The sequence below is a fragment of the Clarias gariepinus genome, chromosome 25 (assembly GCF_024256425.1).
Source record: "Clarias gariepinus isolate MV-2021 ecotype Netherlands chromosome 25, CGAR_prim_01v2, whole genome shotgun sequence".
Taxonomy (NCBI): domain Eukaryota; kingdom Metazoa; phylum Chordata; class Actinopteri; order Siluriformes; family Clariidae; genus Clarias; species Clarias gariepinus.
In genome coordinates, this window is record NC_071124.1 from 5,605,373 (window position 1) to 5,632,300 (window position 26,928).

At 38.0% G+C, this 26,928-nt stretch overlaps 1 protein-coding gene across 7 annotated transcripts in view; it reads right to left on the reverse strand.

Moving 5' to 3' along the window:
• The window catches only part of LOC128513024 (muscleblind-like protein 1), a 128,336-nt gene that overhangs the window by 84,068 nt on the left and 17,340 nt on the right, over positions 1–26,928 (reverse strand). For 5 of the 7 annotated variants that reach the window (XM_053486621.1, XM_053486619.1, XM_053486620.1 and 2 more), the window contains exon 1: positions 21,733–22,025. The exons of 1 other annotated variant lie outside the window; for it this stretch is intronic. The gene's annotated coding sequence lies outside the window, so the exon portion shown is untranslated. Of the gene's footprint in view, positions 1–21,732; positions 22,026–22,336; positions 22,591–26,928 lie in introns of those variants that run through there. One more of the 7 variants, XM_053486616.1, reaches the window with a different exon arrangement.

The window sequence follows — 26,928 nt, forward strand, 5'->3', positions numbered from 1 at the left end:
TAAGCCAATTGTTTGTCTTGTAGCTAACAGCCTGTAATTTGTGCTCGGAAATGTGTTTGCAATTTACCAGACGTTGTTATGCTCATGAGGGTAACTGGCTGGCTATCAATAAGCTTAGACGAATATAACGAATATAAAAAAGTTATTTAGAGTGACCATACAGTACTGTGTCAAAGTCAAACTATGTTCAAGTCAAACCGGAACTTTTGATTGTGCAGAAAATAGTTCTGAGAGTAAAAACTCCCTTTATTTCTCGATATAATCCCCTGCTACACTAATCCCAGTGTTTCACTAGTGCTTGCACACCATCAAGGTAGAAAGTTTTCTCAGTACGCTGGAGACATGATGAAATTGTTTTGGTTTGTTTTAAGAGCACTGGCCTCCCAGGAACTCCTTTAACATCCAAAACATGTGTGAAATGGCTAGAAGTGAGAACAGGCAACAACTTTGAGTTGAGTTCTTTTAACGTGAAAGTGGTGTTGATGAATGACCTCAACCAAGATTGGCATTCGCTGACTTGCTATATACATGGAGGGATGGATCGATGGATGGATGGACGGATGGATGGATAAATGGATGGATAGATGGATGGATGGATGGATGGACAGATGGATGGATGGACGGATAGATAGATAGATACTTAATACTATTGATCCAGAAGAAAATTCCAAAATGGTTTGCACCATTCAAAAGTTAGCGTCTTATCACTGTGCTGTCCAGTTTCTTTCTTTCTTTCTTTTTTTTTTTTTTGCATGGTATGGTCTTAGCTAGTTTTGTTCATTTCATGTTAATAATTTATGTTATATGTAGCATCTTAGTCCTGGAGGAATGTTGTTTTGTTTCACTTTGTACTGAACTGTATATGGTTAAAATGCCAAGAAAACCTACTTGCTTGATTTTTTCTGTAAATGTTAATTGTTTTTATGCCAAATATTATTTCAGAAATTTTAGCACAATTACATGTTCGACCTAAACGCTCCTTGTATTTCTAGGTACAGTAGATAGCTAACATATTCAGTTATTTTAAAATAAAAAAAAAGCTCCACAAAGCCACTAGGGCAGAAGCTGCTAAGCTCATGAGCTCATACAAACCGATAAACTGAGAAACAAATTTCATACTGAAAGGTATAATGATATGTATAATAATACTGTTCATTTTTAATTATAATTCAGAATAAAGAAACAGGACATTTTAAAAGGTGTGGTGTCGAAAAACAGCTACTTCCAAAATGGAACAAAGCTAAAGTAAAAGAGAGAGAGAGAGAGAGAGAGAGTCGTATTAAAACACAGTGCTCTGTTTAAGATTGAGTAGGAGTAAAATAGGGTTAGGTAAAAATACTTCATTGTTTTAACGGACGGTGAAAATATGTCTCAGCCTGTCCCCTCAGCTGGAATGTTCCCAGTGCGCAGTGACCCTGGTTGCCCCCAGCCTTCTGCCCCGCCCCGCCCTATAGAGGAAGCACTGCGCTGGTGAACATGTCCCCGCAGCGCCAGCCTCGTGATGCCCACAGCTAATTCCATTAGCAGCACATTAAATATGAAGCAGGCCATTTGTCTCGGCACTGCCTCATTCTCCTCTTCCTCATTTCCTCTGGAAGATTTTACATCTAAACGCACCCTTGGTGAGGGGGGACATGGGACAATGTATAGCGCTCAGAACACGTTAGAGGGAACATATGTATAGATATATATATATATATATATATATATATAGGGAGAGATATAGATAACTATGATATATTATATAAATAAGTAAAATGGGAGACAGAAAAGAAAGACAAAAATAGAGAGACAGAAAGAAGGATAAAGACAGATGCACAGATATGAAAATACAATAAAAAAGACATACTGTAGATAGGAAAAGGTAGAGAGAAAACGTTATTTAGGAAATATATAAAAATATAAAAATATTGAAAGGCAGAAACTTAAATGCAAAGTGAGACACAAAGACAGAGAGAGAGACAAAGACACAGAAGGACACAATGACAGAGAGAAATATAAAAACACAGGCACATACAGAGACAGAAAAAAGAGAAAAAGAATATGAAGAAGAGAGAAAGATAAACAGAGATAAAATGAGATACTAAAAGACTACACAGAAGAGAAATAAAGAGACACAGACAGACAGAGAAAGGAAGAAAACATCAAAGACAAAAACTACAAGGTGTGGTTAAACAGATAGAAATTTACACTAAGAGAAAAACAGACTGGGACAGAAGGAGAAATATACAATAGTCACACAGAGAGACAGAGAGACAGAAAAATGGACAGATGCAGAGTGAGTCCATAATACACACTGAGAAAGAGGGAAATAGAGAGACAGACAGAGAGAGGAAGGGTGAAAGACAGTAGCTAAATTATGCAGTTATAAAGACAGATAGATACAGAGAGAGAGAGAGACTCAATGAGAGACAGAAAGACAAAAATAGTCATATGAGTATGAGAGACACGGTGAGAGAGATAAACAGCTAGATAGAGAGAAAAACACATTGATAAAGAGAGAAGAAGAATGTGAAGAAGAGAGACAGAAAAACAGACAGACAGTGTGAGAAAGAGACAGAGAGTGAAAGAGAGAAATACAGTGAGAAAGAGACAGAATGAGAGAGGGAGTGAGACAGAGAGAGAGAGAGACTGAGGCAAATAGAGTGAAAAACAGTCAGACAGACAGACAGACAGACAGACAGTCAGACAGACAGACAGACAGACAGACAGACAGACATGTGATTGTGTTTGCAGCGTCTGTAGGTGAGAATTTCCCGCTATGACTCTCCTCCTCACATGCTGCGGCCTGCACTGTTCCACTCCTACACCTGCATGCTGTAGCCTCGGTTCACACACAGTGTCATTACAGCGTGCACAACTATGTAATCACACGCACACACACACACACACACACACACACACGCCTACACACACACACACACACTGGCCCGGAAATATGAACTGAAACACGGATCTACATATTCCCGCACACACACACACACACACACACACACATGAACACACACACACTCTTACACACAAACATACACACACCTCATCTAACATCAACGCACACCTCCACCCTACATCATACACTACATCACTATATCAACTTTACCTCCCCATACACACCTACACACAAACATATATATATATATATATATATATATATATACATACACACACACACACACATACACACACTGGCCCGATTGCAAATATGCAGTGAAACGCCCATTTAACATAAACCCACGCCTTCACGTCCGTCACACACTCAACCTTACCTCCCAACACACACCTACACCCACACACACTCCCTCAAACACACACACACACACACACACACACACACACACACTGACACACCCTCTGAATTTCATTTGTGTAAATAACAGATTCGATACACATTCCGTAAAAAAGAAATACAGACCCTGGTGTAGTCTTGTCAAGTCAATACACACATGGAAAAAAAAATGTGGTTTTAATAACATAAAAATGAGGTGTGTATGAGCGGGCGTGTGTTGTGTGTGAGCTGTACATCGGCGTGTGTACACCCATACAGTTGGAGACCTCGGCAGTCAGCGATGCCATCATTACAGCTCCATGGAGGTAATAATTATGTCATCTACTGTACCAGGAAACTGATGTTATGACACGAGGTGTGCATCGCTTAATTCGAGCGCACATCGACGTTTGCCTCAGGTGTGAGATTTTCTTGTCAAGAATCTTTCCGCACTATTAAACTTGACGCACGGTAACTCTGTCATTTGCCTGGTTTAACCGAACGGAGTGACGCATTCTCACAGCATTCTCTGGAGCCTATCCCCGGAAACTTCAGGCACAAGGCTGGGTACACTCTGGACAGATTCAGGGTGCCAATCCATCACAGGCTACACATGCACACACCATAGTGTCGTCTTTGGACTGTGAGAGGGAACCCACAAAGCACGGTGAGAACATGCAAACTCTGCGTACACAGACCCTGAGGGAATCGAACCCAGACCCTGGAGGTGCAAGACGATTGCTACTCCACTTGAACATACTTTCACAGGAAACATAAAAACCAAAAGGTATGATGTGCATTGCGTCTGAAACTAGCAGCAGAGCTGCTTTAGGGAAAACCTATTATATTGTACTGTATATACAGTAGGTACTGAGGTATAAATGCAGTGTATTGTTTCTACAGAAATATATTGTAAAGCTAGTCGAAAGTAACGGAACCTTTTGATTATAACGTTTTTATTAACTGATATAAGTTGTTCAAATGGCACGACTCAACATACAGTAGACTCCAGCGCACTGGACGCATTTGTGCCATCGATGAGCCCAACTCTCGATTCCTCTTTGAAAGTCCCCTCGATGGTCTCCTCCCACTGCGTGGTTTGTCTTCAGTGCTGATTTCCTCTTCTTTAAAGGTCCTCATTCGTCTTTCACAGTCGAAGGCCATCAAATGCAACTAAGGGGATTTTCAAACAGGATTCGAGAGTTGGATTCACCCATGGCGCAAAAGCATCTACCCATGTTGGGTAGAGTAGAGGAAGAGTTACTGTATGTGTTATTTGAACCACCTATTTTAGTTATTAATAATTTAAAAAATGTTAGTCCTTTTACATCCCTTTTGGTACAACCCCCACATTAATCGAGTTGCAGAAAAAAAGTCAATTTAAAATCAATATCAAAACTGTACTGAACAAGAAGAGCTAAGAAAGTACAGAATGTATACATAATGTACATCATTCCTAGCTGGAGAAATATTGTTAAAGCAATCTATAAGTTTTTAAAATAAGAACAACAAACCAAATGTAAGATTATTAAGTTTATTTATGGTTTAAGGTAAAAGTGTCCCGCTCTATTGGCAAATAGTATTTTTTTGGCATTTATTTCTTGAAAGAAGCAAAACTATAAGGGCAGTGGTGGCTCAAATCCGTTTAGGTTCTGGATTACTGATCGGAAGGTCAGGGGTTCAAGCTTCAAAACTGCCTTAAGCAAGGGCCTTAACCCTATCTGCTCCAGGGGTGCTGACTGACCCCGTGCTCTAACCCTAACAGGGACTCAGGAAAAAATAATAACGTCACTGTGCGGTAAGGTACAGTACATGTGACAAATAACAGAATCTTAACAAGACATTTTTCACTTGCAGTTTTAGTAGAAAAGAGCTATAAATAATTTTTTAAGGTTTATTGTAACCTTATTTATAGGCTTGGCTAGTGCAGTTTTTGTATCAGCGATAAAATAACCCGGTCAGAGCGGAACAAGTTGCACAAAACGTTGTCTAAATGTGAGTGAAACGTGTTGCAAAAATGATACGAAGAATTTGTGTTTGACATGGGACACATCAGTTGTGTTACTTAGTGAACTTTGTTTCTTTACAGGAGACTCCCAGAATGTACAGGTCAAAAGTTTATACAGGACAGTTTGAATTGTTCTTTGATTAAACAGATGTAAGGCTATGTATTCTTTTGCATGTAAATGTACCTATTAAAACAAATGTGGAGAAAAGATAATGCGGCTCAGTCGGGGCAAAGTAACAGACAAATTTAGAAAAAAACAAGAAAAACACAAAAAATCGATTTACATTCACAGTTCAGAATTGCTTGCTACAAGAGATTTTGCAACTTAGCTACAGTATATCTAATTTAACTAAGTGTCAATAAAAGCTGGAATTGTTTAAAGCCCGAGACTCACCCTTGTTTTAGTGGATCATCCCCCATGGGTACTTTAAATTTTAGACTGCAGTAATCAGAAAGTCCCAGGTTCGACAACGGTCCAAAAAAAATACAAATCTAGCTGGTACATGCATAAACAAGAGACGTTCAAGTCAAACCAGGATTGCGCAAAATAAGTAAAGGCTACCTTTAATCTATATAATCCCCTGTTACACTAATTTAGGTAGAAAGTTTTCTTAGTCCATTATCGGGCTTCAAGTCAGAAAGTCCTTTAATGCCCCAAACTCATGTAAGTGGTAGTGGAGTTAGTATAACATGCAAGTGGTGTTGGTGAATGATTGTGTGTACAGTTTCCAACAGACATAAGCGACTCTTCCGCAAGTTGGCGATCGATTTTTCAAGGATTAGTCGTTCCACTTGCTGAATGTTCAAGAAGCAGCTGACTGAACTCCTACGCTTTTATTCACAGGCAATTCCATCACAATTCCCGGTTTGACATGAACACCCATTCCTAGTCTTTAAAATATTTAACCACATTTTAGACAAGATACTAAAACAAGGTCATGAAATCAAAACATTCTAAGCTAATTTGTAGCTTTCGAAATGATCGCATAATGTCGATCTTTTTTAATGCAGCACTATAGAAAGCATACTCTCTGTTTAAAGAAAACGCTGACCTAGCATTCACCTACTCACTTACTGCTCATGAATTTATGATAGCTCATAATCTTATCCAGAAAAAAAAAAATCCAGCTCTTGCACAATGCCTTAAAAAGCAATTGATAATAATTTCATGTATGCTACAGTTACGTATTTCATATAGGCCTTAAATAGCATTCCCTAGTTTATTAAGTTTTGAGTGTAATTTCCCTAACTTTTAAATACTTATTTTACTTATTTTAAATCTTGTGATCATAAATTTTGACATTGGGTTAAAACACACCAGAAATAGAAAACGAAATAAAAGAACTTAAACGGTATGAGTCAGTGAGTTTAGAACAATGAGTTGGGAGTTTCAATTTGTCCGTGCTAATCAATGGATAAGTCATGTTTGTGTAATGTTAAGAATAGGGGTTCTTTTTAAAGCTCAGTTCTGTATTATTAACTCCTAACCAAACTTCACTCACACGTCTTAATTTCTAATACCTTAATTCTCATGAAATTTTTACAAAATGGATAAGAGGCAAGTTTTTTAATTTATATCTCTTACTTGACTTCTAATATACAGTGTGGCCCAAAAATGTATACAACTATTGTTATCTATGTCCTATATAAAAAACCAAAATTGAATTATGGCAGCAATGTGTATTATTACAGTATGTTTCCTCTAAACATATCAGTAGATGCACCATCATATATATATATATATATATATATATATATATATATATATATATATATATATATATATATATATATATACACACTACTGTTCAAAAGTTTTAGAACACTTTCTAACTCCATGATGGTTCCTGATTTCTATTTCTTTCTACATTGTAAAGGAATGCTAAAGGCGTCCAAAAAATGCATTAATCTCCTTTGAACAGTTAATGGTGAGATGTTTCTGCTACTTCTGCTCTGTAAAGACTTCATAATGCCTCTAATCTGAGGTGCTGGTTGTTAATTGGTCATTTTTCAGGCTGATAACTCTAAATGAACTTTTTGTCTGCGGCAGAGGTAGGTTTTGGTCTCGCCCTCCTGGGACGGCCTTCATGAGAGCCAGTTTCGTTATGGTGCTTGACGGATTTTGCAAATGCACTTGACAATACTGTTCTTGCAAGAACTATTACAGTTCACACTATTGAGCAGTTTTTGATGAATGTTTCTTGTTTATTAAGCCGCATAGTGAACTATAAATCATTCAAGCATTAAAAAAACATCTAACTTAAGTCATGAATAATTGAGAAACAGGTGCAGATGATGGCAGATGATCAGGCCAGTGATTAGTACAGTATACTGGTGATGCTGAATGTTGAGTGGTTAAAACAGATGAGAGGGGAAATGAGGTCGCTGCTGAGGTTGTTACATAAACGAGCAATTTTTAAATTGTATCTTCAGGCACTTTGCAGCCTGTCACACAAAAAGCATTTGTTCATAATTCTTTAATTCAATCAACATCATTTCATTTATTTTAATATGAAGAAATTAGGTGGGGCTCAAGATATTTGAACATTACTGTACACTTAAAATCAAAACCAGATTTTTTTTTTAATGAGCTCAACATTAATATGTATTTAAAGTTTTGTATGTGTACGAAAGAACTAAGAAACATGTAATTGATAAAATGGCCGAGATTAAGATCATGAACAATGAACATCAGCCTAAAACGGACACACTAGAATATGAGTCACGGGTGTGTGCTAGTTCTGTAATTAGATCAAATAGACAGCTGAATGATGATGATGATGACGAAACTTAATCAAGGACTGGACAAAGCTGAAACTGATTAAGATTCAGAGCGGATATTTCATAGAAACCCCAACTGAGAAGCAACAAAATTATAGCGTGTTGACAAGAACCATTAATAAGAGGCACCGAAAAAAAGGCACATTAATAAAATGTCTGAATTTAACGAGTCATCAATAAGAGTCTGAATGCAAATGAATTATGAATGAGATCATTCCATATGGCCGAAGGCAGCGAGATATTATAACACCCCGTCCCAGTCTGTGCATGGGAATGACTAATAAAGGCAGATAACATAAAAACAGAATCAGACACACAGACACACACTCACTCTGACACTCCCCTCACCCCCCAAATTTTCACCAGCAACTTGTTAAACACATCTGCAGGTGTTTAACATGCAATTTGTGTGTGTGTGTGTTTTTTTTAAAGTGTGCCACTTAAAGCAGGAGCCTCAAATTTGCACAATTTTCCACTTAAGAGCAGTTTTGATTTTTATATTGTGTTTTATAGAACCAATAGGCGAGATAGACCTGGAGTTTAATATACATTCAAAGCACAGTGAGTCACACATCGTTGAATGTCTTAAAATGTTCTTTCATTTTCTTTCACAATTTAAAAAAAAAAAAAAAAACATTTATTAGCGTTCATTATGTTTACTAGGTGGCATTTGTCTGTATTGCAAATTCACCAATGATGCTCTTACTGAGTGCTAATCAGGCATCCACACATACACACACACACACACACACACACACACACACACACACATAAAAAGACGCACTGTTTATTCCAGGTTGTTCAGAAAACCAGTCATGAGATCCATAAAATACATGCAGGCAGACACACACACACACACACACACACACACACACACACACACAGTCAGCAGGCATCTGGTTTCATTTGGTAAAGCCTACAATTGATAATGTGCAAATCACATGGGCCGTTTCACCTCAGCCAAGTCACATTCTTCAGAAAGGATGGAGAAATTGAAGCCCTTTTAAAACTTCAGTAAAAGGTGCAAAGTTTATCTGACAAGCGACATCTGATTTCACTCTATTCATTTGTTTAACGCCGAATCTTCAGGGGGAACCTCCGAGCTGTTTTCACACGTTGAAGTTTTGTTGCCAGTTGCGCAGATCAAATGCAAATCTGATCTGTATTCAGGGTGTAAAGTCAGTCCTAAAGCATGTAGAAAAAGCAGTTTTTTTAAAAACATGGTCTACACCACCGATGAATCCTTGGACGTGATTGGTCAGAAGATGAGCACTCAACATGCACTCATACTTTTTATTTATTCTACACTAGTCCTCTTTCCATGTAATTGGTTTGTTGCCTGTCTGTGTTCACCTGTTCCATGTACAGACCATTTTTCGAGCCTACATCGGATTACGTCACTATAGCTAGAGGCGAAACAGTGGAAACCTTAAAGTGAACACGAATCACCTCAGGCTTATCAAGTACCAAAAATATAATCTTGCTGAGCCATTATCAAAGGAGTAATAACTCGAATAACTTGAAGTTTAACCGCATATCAGCTGCCACTACCATTTATATAAAAATATATATTTTCAGTTAAATGTACTAAAGTATGAGAATCTACAATACCACACACGTTAAATCAGGGAGGGTTAAATAAAGTGTCATCTGTTAGGTATGTGTAGGTGTCTAAAGGTTTGTCTAAAAGTGATTTTTCTTGTTACTAAGTGCAAAATACTCCTGAATGTTGATCAGCATCATAACAACATTGCTGCTCTATTTAACATTTTGCAATGAGAAGTTTGGGTCAGAATGACCAACTTTACCGCACAAGCACAGATTGGTGCCTTAATTTACTACTACAGTGCCTCGGCATATGAATTTAATTGAAATTTCATCTTGCGAAACGTGTTTTTCAACAGGAAATAATGTAAACGCTGGTAATCTGTTCCAGCCACCAAAAAATATTTTGATAAAATTTACTAACTTCCAACACCATAATCATATTTTGCATATAAAATATATCAAAACATTTAGAAAATACATAAATTAAAGTTTAATATGAAATAAATAGACATTAAACCTTTCGTAACTTTAACTCATGATTCCTCTTGGCACCGGCTGCTTTAAAAATGAAACTAAAAGTGACTCCCTTTTCTTCTTGTCACCGTTCTTGTTAACTTTCTTTAGACCCATAGTGCAATGGGTTGTTCTTTCGTGTGCCATGTTCTTTGTATGTCAAGGCAAATTTCTCGCAAAAAAAATTTAGTTCTTAGAGCAAAAATTCTTATGGGCATTCATACAGTACTGTATGGCGAGGAACCACTGTGTCTAAAGTAGCTAGACAAGAAAGATTTGGCTAAAGAGAAAACAAGGGCGGAGAAATTATTACATGATATAACTGTGTGCTGAATGATCATGTGGAAGATTTGAAATACAATGATTTAACAAATGAGTTTTGTTACTTTTGCAGACGTGTAAATATCCTATTTAGTCTACAATGCCTCCTACAATCCTGTCCAATTGTCAATCTGTTAATGAAACAGATTTATTTATTAAAAATTGCAATCAGGAATTTTAAATCCTGTTCCGCTGATTATTAATAGCTTTTTCTACTAAGACTTGATAAACAATACATAAACAATAAAATACGAGCCAACAAAACTGACTAGCTAGTGTTACTAAGAAATGTGTTCAAGTCTCCACCTAGGCTCTGTCCATCAATGGGTTTACTGACACCAAAAAGAGGTATACAGGTACAGTATAGTGCTGTGTTTAATTTTTCTACTTAAATGCTTGCTGTGTTCCGTTTAGTGTTTGTTTCAGACAACTGATTATCCTTGTTTCACTTTGCCCAGCTGTGAAATTAAATTATAATTAATGGATTTACCATAATAAAGCACATACAAGGTTTATACACTTGTGACCTGCTTCTCACCTCACACTGAACTAGGGCACCTACTGTACTGGGGAGTGTGTGTACCTTTTAAATGATTAAAACTGGATTACTTTTAAAGTTCTTGGAGTTTTTTTTTTTTTTAAACATAGTTCATACTGTAACTTCACACATAAAACTAGGCTAGGCCAGAGGTTACGTCGTACTGTTGCCAACTGAATCAAATGTCAGCCTTTTTTTTCTTTGCTTTTCCCCCTAGAATTCCACACTATGTGTGAGTAAACAAGCTAAAGCACCAGTGGCAGTCATGGAAATATGAATCCATCTGCCCCCTTTTACTACTTGTTGTGTACATGTTCTTTTTGAATCCCACACACACACACACACACACACAAACACACTACACACATACAAAAAAACAACAGCAAATACATGCATTTATGTGGCACCCACACCTCCGCCTGCCACTTTACACCAAGTGTAACACGCCGGCACCAAACCAGGGAGACTGTGAGAAAGAAAGACAGCGGGGGGAAAAGAAGCAATAGAAAAGAAGAAAGATGAAGGAGCAGTGCAAGGTTTACAGGAGGTTAACAAGCTGGTAAACTCAAAAGCATTGTGGATGTAAAAAAAGAAGGAATGTCAAAAAGGGAGGGAGGGAAAGTGAAAGAGTGGGAGAGAGAACGAGAGATAGAAAAAAGAGAGGGAGGGAGTAAACGGCACCGCTCTGCCTGCCGCCATCTTTTCACCTCAAATGACTCTTAGGCAAGCAGAAGCCAAGCTGCTGTTCCAGCCACAACGACTGACCTTTGGAATGCAAACAAACCCAACTGCAACTAATCAAAAAAGAAACAATTTGGTCCAAATAATTATCACAAGAAAACCTCAACTACTGTATAGTTGTATTTTACCCCTCCCACCCCCCATCTACCTCTCCTCTCATGGATAATCTATGGCATTATGTTTTATTACCATCGAGTTGTTTTTGGAAAGCTAGAAAACAAGGAGGACTTATTTCACGCTGAGCAGAACAAGCTGCAGAACTTGAAATCATTTCTTCAGGATATAAACAAAAGCATATTTTCCCATAGATGCTTTAATCATAGATTATTTGGATGATTTGTAAAATCTACTGGATCAAAAAAGAAAAAAAAAAAAGCATTTTCTGAAACCTCTACAAGAAATGAGCTCATCCGCTGCTTTATGGTTGCCTTTTCTAGTGGTTTGGATGAACTTTTGGCATACACAACATCATATCATATTAAAATAAACTTTAAAAAAAATACTTTTTCCTCCCCAATTTATTCCCAGGAAATTTACATTTTAATAGTTTTACAGTCCAAAAGGGTAAAGGCTAACAAATGCTTAATTTTAGACATATTAAACCATTTAATTTTGCTACATGAGTCATTAAAGAAAGCTATTTATTTAATTTTTTTTTGTATACAAGAGCTAACGAACATCTGTAATTGGTAGGAAAATCTGCACTACCAGGATGATCTGCAGCAAAGCATTTGTACCTCGCAAGTTGGAATTATTTGACCACGGCATGCAAAATAAAGCTCAATGGATGTTGAATGGTTTTTATGATGGCGCAGGAAGGTCGATTCATTTTGAAATCTAAATTGTGTTTGATCAAAAAAGTGCATACAATAAGGGTTCATAATAAATCGGGACTTATTGTCTCATGAGCAGAAGAATGAAGGCGTAAAATGGATTGACATTTATAATGCAAGCACGGTATGAGGATGAGACTCTTAGCCGCAATAAAACATTTAAACAGGACAAACGTTTTTTTTTTTAAAAAGCTGTATGCCTGAAGTGGCTTGGAGCCCACTGCAGATATTCTTGAAACATTTGGCAAGTGGAATGGCTGATCCTTGAAAACTGATGAATAACCTTTATTTATACGAGATACACATCACTCTGTGGGAACTGTACACAAAGTCATTCACCAACACCACTTGCACATTACAAACTCGTCTGGGAGTAATTGCCACATCCCCCGTACAGTCTATGTCTTTGGGACATTAAGGGGGTCCCTTGAATGCTAGCGTTTTGATGATGGCTCTGGTATATTGATAAAAACGTTTTAACTTGATGGTATCCACACTCCAGTGAAACGTTCTGTAATTTTGTGCAATTAAAAGTCCTGGTTTAACTTGAACTGTGCTTGTATCAATGTGCTTCTTGTATGTTATATTTTTACAGTACAGTAACATAGAGACTTGTATGTTAAATACTATTTGTTGTTTTTTGATTAACAAACAAAAAAGATTAAAATGTTATAACCTGAGTGATGTATTAACAAAATATTAACCATTTTAAATTTAAGGTAGCTATGAATGCATTTAAAGTGCATCGTAAATGAAATCTGTAATTGGTGGCTTAATAATATAATAAAAAGCTGTTTTTGGAAAACAATAAATTTTGACATATAACAACTTTATTGTCATTAACTATTTTGAAATAACAGCATGAGCATATAAAAATATTGTTTCTTAGAGGAGTTTTATATGGAACCTTCTCTGATAGAGAACCACTTTTTTTGTAAGAAGAGTTTTGTAAGAATTCTACAGCCACTTACACTATCTGTGCCTCGTTACTAACCTTAATTATCTGTATACATTTTAATTATAACACTTACTAACTTACCGTTAGGCCATGTTGAATGCGCTCAACTATTTCTAGATCAGAGATGGGCATTAAATGATGCCAGCTGCCTTGCCAGGCAGGATCAAATGTCCTGCAGTGATGACTCGGTGAGTGCAAACGAGTCAGAGGTCAGAGATTGCAGCAGGGGAAAAGCACACACACTCGTCGCCTCGGATTACAAAGCACCGCTTACTGCTTCTACAGGGAAAAGGGAGGAGAGAGGTGGAATGCGGAGGTGAATCGAAGAATAACAAAGGAAAAAACAGAATGAGCCTATCAGATGAGCTGAATCAGATTGAGAAGTAGCAAGAGACAGATCGGAACAAAGAAAGCAGATCAAAAAAAGAAAAAAGAGAGAAGACAGAAGAATGAAGATGGAAATGGAGTGAGGATGGAGCAATTTCAATTTCCCCTCCTCGTCCTTTTCACCTCTCATCACAACTCGATTTGTGAATCCTATTTTGTATCGCTCGTGAGCAGTGCAAGATGTAACAGGTCTGTTATAACAGCTATAATAAACAGTAATAACATATTAATAACATATGATAGCAACTTTCTTTACTTTGAATATAGTTTTTGAAGGTTTCAACCTTGAATTCTCCCCTAAGTAAGCTAAGCTCCTACATGGTATCTTGAGTTACTTTGTGTTCAGAAAGTCCTGGAATGTATTTGATATTCGTAAATCATACTGCTCTGCCAACTGAAGGTACACCGTGTCCCAATAATCTGTCCACATGAGCAGACTGCTCTCGAAAGATTAACAATTACATTCAAAAAGTTTTATTTTTGTCAGCTTTTTAACTAGTTAGCATTAGTTGTAAAGATAATATTTGCAATATTTTTTTTCATTTCTGTATAAACTTGTTTCAAATAGAAAGATAAATTATAGTCACTGATTACCCTGAATTATAAATGAATGAATGAATGAATGAATGAATGAATAAAAAAATAAAAAATAAAAAAAGTTACAAGATAACAAGATAAAATTCTTTAAGAAACCCTGTCAGGTTAATTTATTTTAGGCAACGCATTACTATTAGCAAGAAACAAGGGGGGAAAAAATCAATTAATAGGAATTTAAATCCTCTCAGAACGCCTGTCAACTTAGCTCATCTTATACTCTTATTCTTAGGCTGCTTAAAATAGAAAGCTATTGTTAGCAATCACTATAGAGATGTACAAGTTTATTCTTTTAATCTTACCTCTTTACAATTTTACCTATTGTTAATCATGACAAGATGCCTACAGTATATTGTTATTTAGATAACTAGCATAACCGGTGAGCATTTTGACAATTTGAGATAATACCTCAAAAATATATCCTGTAAAATTAGTTCATCTAAGCTGACTAGCTTGCAATAACAGAAAGATATCATTGAATATATCTTCAAATTCTCTCAGAAATACCAGCAGGTCAGCTTTTCTAAACTGGATAACTATTGTTAGCAGTCATTATAAACATTCATTAAAATATGACTCAAAAGCATTAAAGAAAACCTGTCAGCGATCTAGTTAGAAATTAACTTAAAAATAAACAATGATAAAACTGATAAATATGACATTTAGCTTTTAAACCATGTTGAACCATTTAAATGACAGATGAGTATTTTGACTATTTGAAATTTATGTAAATTAAAATATATCTAACATCCTGTCAGGTTAGCTGATATTAGCTGACTAGCTAGCATTAACAAAAAGAAATATTAAAACATTTGTGAATATGTCTTCAGATTCTCTCAAAAATACCAGCATATTGGCTTTTCTTAACTAGACTAGCTATTATTAGTTTCTTACTAATAACTAGCTTGACCAGTGAACATTATGACCATTTGAGATTTATGTAAAATGAAAAACCTCAGAAATCCTGTCAGGTTAGCTCATATTACTGTAGCTGACTAGCTTGCATCAACAAAAAGAAATATTCAATTGAATGTGTCTTCAAATTCTCTCAGAAATACCAGCAGTATTCACTATTAACATTAATGAATATGAGTGAAGATCATTTTAGAAAACCTGTCAGAGTTTTATCTAGCTAGCTAGCTTTAATATAAGAGTGATAAAACTAATCAATATGACATATTTACAGTACTTTTTTTTTGTAAATCCAGTCAAGTGGGCCATTTTTTTTTTCATTACTGGTGAGCACTTTGACCATTTGAGATCTATACAAGTTAAAATACCTCAGCAATCCTGTCAGCTTAGCTCAAGATGAGTAGCTAGCCTGAACTGGCAGCAAGAAACATGATAGCATATAGCATATAGAAACCCCGTCAGGGTTCCAACTTAGGTTTGTTAATGTGTTTTGCACTTACAGGTCACAGAGTATATGCAATCATAGACTGAGTAACTGTTCATGCCTTTCCTTTATGATTTTATTTAGATGCAGTTGAATGACATCCAACCACACTACCACTTTTTTTTTTTTTTAACCCCTCTGGCATTTTTGATGAGATACATTCAGCCAAAAAATATCCCATCTAATGCATATGGCTATGGATTTTTCCAAGTGGAAAGAACACAGAAAATGGCTTCATTCCTTCTGGATAGAATAGAGTTTCACTCTGCAGGTGCCACAAAAACCCTCTGCAAGGTCGTTACCATCAAGAAAGCCTCACAGAGAGAGCCCAGATGGCACAAGCAGTGCATCAGGTGTGCAGAATGAATATGAATATAATCATAAAGTCTGTGATTGGCAAAACTCTGAGCAGCCATGTGCAGGTTCGGTTTACAGCTCGTTTTTTTTTTTTTTTTTTTTTAATGAACAAAAGCTATAATGTGAAACAAATTTATAGAACATCTCAATTTCCTTGGCTGGCATTCCACTGAAAAGGCAATAATTATTGTCCGTGAAAGTGTTCTTACACCTTGTCTCTTTTTTCGCTGTGTTCATCAGAACCTGGAGGATGTTGAGTGTAAGAAATATGCTGAGACAGCTGGGTTGATGATGATGATGTTGCTGATGAGATCAAAAGTCTTTTCTGTTATATTTATTGTAAAAGGTATCATGTGTAAGAGCACTGGATCTTTTCACGAGTCGGGAAATGGAAAGGACTGATTAGTCAGAGTGCTTTGTAATCGGTAACATCTAATCTGTAAGTGAAGGCAGCCTTAGAGCTGGACAGATTATTCGTTAGACATACTGTAAAGCTGGGATCTGTTCTCATCCTACACTTAATGACAAAAGCAAGATTTGAAGGACAAACAGCAAGCTTGATGCAGCAAAAGGAGGCCATTTACAGCACTAGGGTCAGCCTGTAACGTCACTGTATCAATGACATATGGAAGGTTATCGCTGTTCATAGTGTTACATACAGTACTGTAAGACCTGCGTAAGTTATTCGTGACGAACAACACAAATCTAAGTAGCTTATTTTTTTTTTCTTACAGGCTTCCGTGACACATTTTGTCAACTTATACTACAAAAAGATACTCTGTCTGGCCAAAAAAGTCACCATTTCAGAAAGGTCAAATTATTGGGCTACATCGTGCAACTATTAAAACAACTATGGAGATTTTAAATAACTGAAACTGGGATACGAACACTTTAACATATAATCAAAATCAAGAATGATCGTGAAAGAAAGAAGAAAAATGATCAAGAAAAAGATCATGGTAAGTTGGTGAAGTTGCATGGTAAAAAAAAATAACAGTTTATACCAGAATTATGTTTACTAGTGAAAGTAAGAGCACTTGCATACACAACCAATATGATGAGAAGTCACAGGACTGGAAATAAACAGCTGTGTGGCCATAAGAAAACCACTTGTTAGTGAGGTTATTCAAAAAAAAAAAAATTATTTGCTAGGTAACATAAGGATAGGACGTTGGAGCAATTGAAGACAGTCATGTGGTTGGATGAGTCCAGATTGTTCCTACTCCAGAGTGATGCTTGCATCCGGTAAGATCATGCATAGTGCCCACTGTACAAGCCTCTAGTGGCAGTATTATAATCTGGGGTTGCTTCAGTTGTTCAGGTTTAGGCTCAGCAACATTATCTGACAACAAAATACCAACAGTACTGAATGCCCAGGTTATCACATGTGTGAAGTTTTTCTTTCCGGATGGCACTCTTACTATGAAGGAGTGGTTCTGGGAGTATAAAGAAACATTTTCACTCATGAACCTGCCACCACATTGTGTGCTGTAATCCAAAGCTAAATTGAGAAACTTGCTTTTAGCTGTACAAGTATGCAAATGGGCCGCAGATTCAATGTGTCAAGCCCGGAATTCAAGCAAAGCTATGCTAATGAGATTTCCTGTACTGACCAGGCTACAACATAAAATGCAATAACGCACATCAATGAGTATGTAATGAGGCCAGAACTTTAACAAATCACAAAAAAAAAATTAAACAATAACAAAAAATGATCACTAGGCAGGTTATTGGTCAAACTTGTTTATACCTATAGGCAATTCAGCACAGCTATCCTACCAGCATGTTTTTGGGACCAAAAGACCCCGAGAAAACCCACTGGGACATGGAAAGAACATGTGAAGTTCCAAACAGACAGTAACTTGATCTTAGGATCGAATTAGATACTCTGGAACTGTAAAGTGGCTGTGCGCCCTGTTGTGCCAAGGTTCTCGCCACAAAACTGTAAAAGAACTAGACCTTTTTCCATCAAATGTCCTTAAATTTCCTCTTATTTTCTTACACAATCTCAAAAACCCAACTTTAAAGATCTTACAATTATGAAGTTATGAAGTCTCAGGATAGGATATTGAGGGTCAGATTTAGATTTGCTTGTATGCCATTTCTTATTATATTATTTATTATGTATGATATAATTGTCACTAAAACTAATTGTTATTTAAAACTGGATAAAATATGAAAAAATACGGATGTACGAGATAACTTCTTAAAGTAATTTTAATTTACTGTATTTAGTATATCTGTAACGTCAAAAGGTTTTTCTATATGTAAGTGATGTACTATAGGCCATCCTTATCTTATACGCTTAAAATAGACACATTCTATTTATTCTCATTTATGTGTAATACCTGTGCGTGCTTCGTTTGGGGTGTTTGGATTGTGTGTAGGGGTTTGGGCTGATTTTCTCCCATCTAATTAGTATATTTGTGCGTGTTCAGCTCTCAGTGTGTAGGCTGGGATGCACGCGAGTGTGCGGGGGCGTGTTTGTACTGAACGCCCACTGCACAACGTGTGCCGGGCTCGCATGCTGTGATGGCCGTCTGCTCTAATGAAGTGGAAGTGAGAATGCTTATTTGGAAGTGGCGGCAAAATGGCTAATTGAGTGTGACAGCGCGTGTAAGTGACCTGATCCACCCTTCGACCTCAGTGTAGACACATTACAACAATGACTACAGATCAGCCATTCCTTCTGCTTTAACTGACCCCAGATCAGTACTGTAGGGCTTGGGATACAATTGGGAAAAAATATTTTTCTAGTTGTGCAAACAGATGGCCTAATAATAAACAGGTTTTTAAAATGCATTGTTATTTAATGAAGATAAATATTTTATTAACGATATGGTGATTTTTTTTTTTTTAATTTAAAGATCCCGCATTTTACAATTTCTTAAAACAAGTTAACGTACTGTAGGTGTCAAAGATTATCCAAAGTGTGTGTGTTAATTTTTTATACCTTTCAGAGTACTAAAGAGCTAAGCCGCAACCCTCTTCTTATATGAGGTCACAATAGGGGGAAATATAATTGGCTTGTTTAACTACGTAAAATTGGAATGGATTTTTTTTCTTACATTTTCTTTGTACATACACACCAATCTAAATGTTTAAAAACTACTTAATGCGGTAAATTTGTATAAGAGGTTTCTTTTAAAATTTATGGAAGGAGTCTCCAGTGTCAGTAACTGTAACTGCAGTAATCTGTAAAAGTTTTTCGATACTTTAAGAATTGTGTTTTGTCAGCTTCAACAAGCTACATTTATAATTGTCTTATTAAAATTTCAAGAGAAAATTATGACAAAATGTTTATACTGTAGCTGTTATAGCTTTTACAATGTACTGTATGTGATAACGTTTACTAACATTTTGTGATCAATCCATGAATCTAAATATAACTATGAACAAATTATGTAATTTTATACTAGTAAATACAAAATGGTATTATTTATTTTCGTAAAAAGTGTTGTTAGCAAATTTCTGCGGTACAGTATAAGATGAATAAATGACGTCGGGACATTGTGTTATAGGAAATGAATCAATTTTACTTGTCATGCAAATCTATTTTGAAGACTTTATTTCTGAATGTTATAAAACACTGACACTGGAGACTCCTTCCAAAATTAGACAAAAAATATCACCGTATCATCAATTACATGTTTTCAATCTTTATACAGAGAGCTTCCAGACTGTAAAGTCCATGTTTAGGGATGTGTGAGTCATCTTGCTCCTGGAAACCTACTGCTGTATTAGAAAATTAATCAACACTTTCCGACCATCTTTTTTTTTTTTCGATCAGACAGTACTTTATTGCACACTTTCTCTGGGTCACCTATGGTCTATTACATGGCACTGTTTTCCATGCATCGCAAGTCACAAGACCCACCCACATGATGGGACACACTCACACACTCTCACTGTAAACGCGGACCACTGCAGGAGCTGCGCTCACAAAGCAGGAACTGTCTCTTTGTACAAAGCCAAGTCTACCTCCTCTTTTAGCTGTAAGGAGGAGTGTGTGATTTCATTTTGTGCGCCGTCCGTGTTGCTGGCGATGGCGTGCATGAGTGTGTGTCCGCACGCGGACAAAGACCCTAGTCATAACTGAAACGGACGGGCCGAGGCAGCACACACTGACTCCAGTGTGTCACGGGGGAGAAACGGACTGATGATGCAGCTCATGTGAAATGTGCTATGCTGGCTTTACTGGGTGGGGGTAGGTTTACTGGGTGTGCTGGGGTGGAGGGGGCGGGAGGACTCGGGGGTGTTAGTTGGGAGACGTGTTCGGCGTGCAATAGAGACGGTTTCGCATGTAGAAACTTTATCTTAATGATAGTTGAGGGAGAGAGGCTACTGGAACACAGAAGCCCGGGTACATGCGGCGGTGATTATTTATCGGAAAGAGAGAGCAAAAAAAAAAAAAAAGAACAAACACAAAGAAAAAACAGATGACGAAACATTAAATAAATATATACAAGTTCTGAGCTGCCTGGTGATGTCATGTATTAGGACTTTTGGCAGGGTTAACTAGTGTGTGTGTGTGTGTGTGTGTTTGTGTCTCGGAATGCCTTCCTGACACCATAATCTCTCCAAATTACAGACTCCACGTGCCACCCGCACAGCAGTCATTTAACCCTCACACTCTAATGAAAACTCCCCCTTACACACACACACACACACATGCACACACACACAAATGCTCATCAGCATTCCAGAGCGAACTCCTCTCTTTGCTGAAGAGACGGAATGGATCTCCCTGAATTTCACAATCTTGACACAAGTATGGAGACAACTAGACGGAAAAGGTGATTTCTCTAGCTTCACACATTCACACAGTCAGACAGACAGACAGACACACACACACGATTCTGATAAGTCATCTCCGACCCCGGACACGTCAATAATGTCCTTGGCGATCCAACCAGGACTCGCCAGCTAACGTGTCTCCTTCTGTCTTGAACTTGAAAACAACGGACATCGACCTTCAAGTTACCTGGAAGCTCCTGTTTATTACCAAGTGATCTCCATCCTGCATAAGTGCACCAGATCTCACACCATAATACCACACAATACACCCCCCACTCACACACACACACACACACACACACGTAAACGTAGACTTCATCCAGACTGGTGCAGACGGCAGTAGGAACTTGGGGAGTTTAATCATTTCCTGATGGCAGCTCCAGTATAAACATCAGGAGTCGGGTCATCATAACCGCACGCACGTCCAAGGACACAGAGAGCTTGTACGGACGGGTAGACGTCTTTTTTTTTCAGGACGTGGATGTCGAACGCTCAAGTTCAGGACAAATTATCAATCAAACCTTGTGCTGCAGAGCTACGAGCAGAGCTTATGCGCAGTTCCCTGCAACAACAACCACCAACCCCCCTCTCTCCCTCTCACATATACAAATACACTAAAACAGACACTCACACGATAAAACACACACACACACACACACACGGAGGTTCCCCACGCAGCAAGAACAAGTACTTACTCCGCTCCAGTACAGTACGGACTCCAGTGACTGCTGCAAAGAGAGCAAGTGAACCCTTCACGATCCTCTTACACTGACTCTCTGCTGCTCACTCTCTCTCTCTCCCTCTCTCTCTCTCTCTCCCTCTCTCTCTCTTTCTCTCTCTCTGGACTCTCTCGTGCTGAGATAGAGCGTGCGCCATAAAAGGCAGCCCTGCTAAACATGTCACATGTAATTTATCCACGCCAGGCGGCAGAGCTTCACCTTTCCGAGTGTGTGTTTGGAGAGAGCGGAGTTGCTGTGAAACTTCTGCTCTGCAGCCGGGTATCTGTATGTGTAAATGTGTGTGTGTGTGTGTGTGAGAGAGAGAGAGTGGGTGTGTGTGAGCTGTCTAGACCAAGCATGCCAGTTACAACACGGTCCCAACAGTGTGTGTCCCTGGCTAGAGAGAATGCGGTACGAATCGAGTGCCTTGTATAGAAATGCTTACACACACTCACTCTCTCACTCTCTCTGCACACACACACACACACACACAGACATGCATGGCAACATGTAGACACGCGTACAGATACAAACACACACATTTAAACCTCATTCCTTGGACAGACTGAGACAGCCTTACCTCATATCACTGAGCAGCATGTGTGAGCGAATGGGACGTGTGTGTGTGTGTGAGTGAGAGAAAGAGAGAGTGTGTGTTCATACGCAGGCAGACGGGATGGGCAGAGTCGCTGGAGCTGAGAGGCTCATTGTTCTGACCAGCAGTTTGTGTGTGTGTGTCTATGTGTGCGTGTGTGTGTCACACTCCGAGCGTTCTCCTCATCTAGAGACCTATATTGTCCTATGCACACACATACACACACACACACACACACACACACACACACACAATCTCTCTCTCTAGCGCAGCCGTTTTCTTGCTGAAACACACACGCACACGCCACACACTCTCCTGCCTGTGGCTCTGCGTCTGAGTCCCTCCCGCCACTCAGAGCCAAGGCTCCGCCCCTCAACCATCCCACAAGGAAAAAGAGAGAAAGAGAGAGAGAGAGAGATGAGGAAAATCCTGCATGAAGCATGCAAACTCAAATCTAAAAAAAAGGAAACCATTGATTGTATTTAAAAAAATAATATGAAATAAATAATAGAAAAAGCTAGAAGGAAAGGGGTTCGAGAGAGACAAGGAGCAGACAAATGTACAGTGGAACCTTGGATTACAAGCATAATTCGTGTTTCAAAACACTTGTAAATCAAATCGAATTTTCCCATAAGAAATGATGGAAACTCAAATTTCACAGCGGAATGCTCGCAAACCGTGTTACTCACAATCCAAGGTTCCACTATACTTAATATGTAATACATGTTTAATATGATGCTAAAATAGGAACGTATGAAAGAGAGAAAGGGAATTTGTCTTTTTGAGAGATTTGCAGCAATCATATCACATTTTATGTCTTTGAGCTATAGTGGATCCTCGTCATAAAAAAAAAAAAAAACACTTTACTGGGTGGGGGTAGTAAAAGAAAGAATTTCCACCTGAAATTTTGTAAGACATTTGCCCCTGCATATGAAGTATTTTCAGCATTCGAGCGACCGAACCGAGTGTACATCCGGGAGCTGTTCAAAACTTGTTTGCGTCAGTGGAAAGCCAATTAAAGAGAGTTTAAATAATTTTATGGATTCCTTTGCATTTTGTGCAAGAGGTCCCAGGAATGTTAGCAAGGACGGTAGCAAGAAGAAAAGGGAGACATTTTCAAGTTGGTTTTTAAAGCAGCCGGTGTCAAGAGGAATCAAAAATTAAGGTAAAGTGAGATTTAATGTCTATTTATTTTATATTTTACTTAATTTACATGTTTTGATTGTTTTTATATGCAAAGATTTTATTACAGTGTTGAAAATTGGTAATATTTTTGGTGGCTGGAACGGATTATCTGTATTTACATTATTTCTTATGGGAAAATGCGTTTTGCAATACAAATTTTCGCCTTAAGCACTCGCCTTCGGAACGGATAAAATTTGTATGTCGAGGTACCGCTGTACTGTATATTAATTTCTGGGGGGAAAAACAAACTGGACAAAAACCCTGTCACATTTACCACAGTCATAAATGCATCAAAGAACGACCCTACATGACAGAACTGTAGTTTTATCCGTGAGCATCAAACGTTTATATACAGTGACAGATTAGGAGCCTTTAAAATATGATCACAACACACAACCAGAAAAAGAAAAAAAAAGAAAGAAAGAAGAAAAAACCCGTCCCATTGAATTTGTTTTAAGACTACCAGAAGTTCGGTTTTAGAAACTACTATGAATCATGAGTAAAACCACTAAAGTTGGACGATCTTGAAAGAGCCCAATGAACTGATTCCTGGAGTTTCTCAACTCCTCGGATGACATGTTTGCTATTAAAGAGCTCCAGCTGTGTATTTCTTTAACTTTAAATAGCCTATACATAGACTTTCGGAAGGTCTAACAGGAGCAGACCATTTTTTTTTGGACAGGTCAACCAGAAAATTCTTCTTGCAGCACGATCATCTCATTCAACACTTCACATATAATGTAGTACCAAACAAGCACTGCAGGAAAAATATATTTCTTTACCACTGCTACTAAGACTTTGCAAGGAAAAGGATTACTCCATTCAAAAAAGTATGACATAATCATGTGATATGGATCATTATTAGGGTTCAGAATAGTGTTGTAACAAAGCTAAGGGTTTGTTTACAATTGCATTTCAGTTCTTTTGGTTTAGACCAAAGCAAAATATTATACATTGCTTTTTTTCTGAAACTCGTCCAGTACCTTGCTAACTAACGCATGTGATGTAGCTAGAAAGTAGCCCGTCCAAATCTTGCCTCCTCTACATCGGACGTCACAGATATACACTCGACTCTATTATAAGATAATGCTAGCAAATCAGACTTAGTAAAGCACCAGAGGTTGTTTAGAAGCAGACCCACCTTTACAAGCGGTATCGGTCTGCTTTTTTGGTGCGCACAGAGGCTCGGATGGCTCAGAGTTCACATTTGTTCACACTAACAGAGCAACTGCACCAGAATTTGTTTTAATCGAACCAAAGTGACAAGTGTAAACACACCCTATGGCTTTTGGTACTATCTTCTGCTGTTGTAGTTTATCCAGGCTTATCCAGTTTATCATCTGCATTCTCATAAGCTTTCCTGCTTACCACTGCTATAAAGAGTAATTAATACATTTATATACTGGTTGCTCCGTGGTAAGTTTATCGCATGCCATGCGGAAGGCCTGGGTTTAATTCCCACTCAGTGACCAAACTCCTGCCAGTGCCGGTCTTAAGCATGGATAAAATTAGACATAAAACATGCGCCAAGTTGTGTGCAGATTGGAAGGTCTGCTGTGGTGACCTGTTGGCGGCATCAGCCAAAAGGTTAGCAACAACAACTGTAGACTCGAACCATTCTGGCCATTCTCCTGATCTCTGGTGTTTTAAAGTCGAGAACTGCTGCTCACTGGATGCTTTCTCGGATTCTTTTTCAAAACATTCTGTTTTAACTCCAGAACCTGTCCTAAGTACAGTGATGCCACAACTATCCATAGCCAGGAGCCTAGACATTGGACACTGTAGCACACACTAGCCAATTATGATCTCACACAATGGAAAGTGGCCTCTAAATGTGTAAAAAGAAAAGAAAAAACCTATTGTGCAGGAAATCAACAGTTTATGAAAAAAATCAACCAGCCAGTTTGGCGCCAACACCTATTTACAATCGGCATAATCGAAATAAATTTTTTCTAATGTTTGATCTAATTATTAACTCTCTTCTGAACTCAGAATAAGAATATGGACGAGTGAACAGTTGGACAAAGTTCCTAATGAAATGGTTGGTTAGAAGCAGTGTATGTGTCAATCAAAACCTTTTCACATCCCTTATCAATAAACATCTTTATATTTATACTATCATCAAAACATAGAAAATTATATAATTGTTTCTTCAGCTAGTGTTTTATCAAGAATGCTTTGAATAAAGCTTTTCTCGTATAATTTGCTGCAAGATAAACCATCAGCAATGAATATACACTGATCATCCACTATCCACTAATATATGACTATCATTACTTGAACTGAACAACATTGATTACCAGCTATATACATCAGTAAACTGGTAACAGGATCATGGAAACCCAGGGCTCACCCTTGCCCATTGGAACAAAAGGCCAAAAAAAAAAGCCAATGCTGGTCATGATTGAAAGGTACCAGAAGGCACCATGCACCACAGCGCCTTGGGTCCAGCAGGAAAACAGCCCAACGCCACTGACCTAGCTTTAAAAATCCTCAGACCTGGGACAGACAAACAAGTTCAAATCACACGTTCCTCACCCCACAGCCCACAGCAGGCAAAGGACTGGTGCCAGACACCACAACATGTCCCCATAGGTCTTGTTCCCACAAGGAGAACCTGAAATCTAGGTGGTTATAATGTTAATGTTTTTCATGTTTTGACGAATCCATCCATCCATCCATCCATCCATCCATCCATCCATCCATCCATCCATCCATCTATCCATCCAAGAACCTCTGTAGTCCAACTATGGACTGCGAAAGCCAGTGGCAAAGTTGGACGTTCTTGAAGGAACCCAATGAACTAATTCCTGGAGTTTCTCAGCTCCTTGGATGACATGTATGAAATTGTATTTATTCCCATTGTATGACCATGGTAGGACCTACAGCCAACATTTACAATTTATTCACACACTCCAGGCAATTTGGGAACGCCAATTAGCCTAATCAGCATGCCTTTGGACTGTGGGAAACTTATTAAGCACGGGGAGAACATGCAAACTCTATGCACACAGACCCGACACAGGAATCAAACCCAGTACCTGGAGTTGCAAGGCATACAGTGCTAACCATTAGGCCAACTCTGCTAACTTTGCTGGTTACTATTTACTTAACTGATTGCTAGTTTTTCCTATAAACCTTCTACAAATCATAAAGGCAGATGTGCTGTCCCAAATGTTTCACATGCTAGACACATTTTTTATCTTAACTTCTTGAGTTGTAGTTTATAAACCGTAACACTAACGCTAGATATTACATTATCACTCACCACACAGACAAAATGAATCCATGAATCACCATAAACATTTAAAAGGCACAGCAAGATATGATTAATTTTATATTATAACAGATTTTTTTTTTCTCCGGCGCTTTTTTATTACCGCTATTGCCAC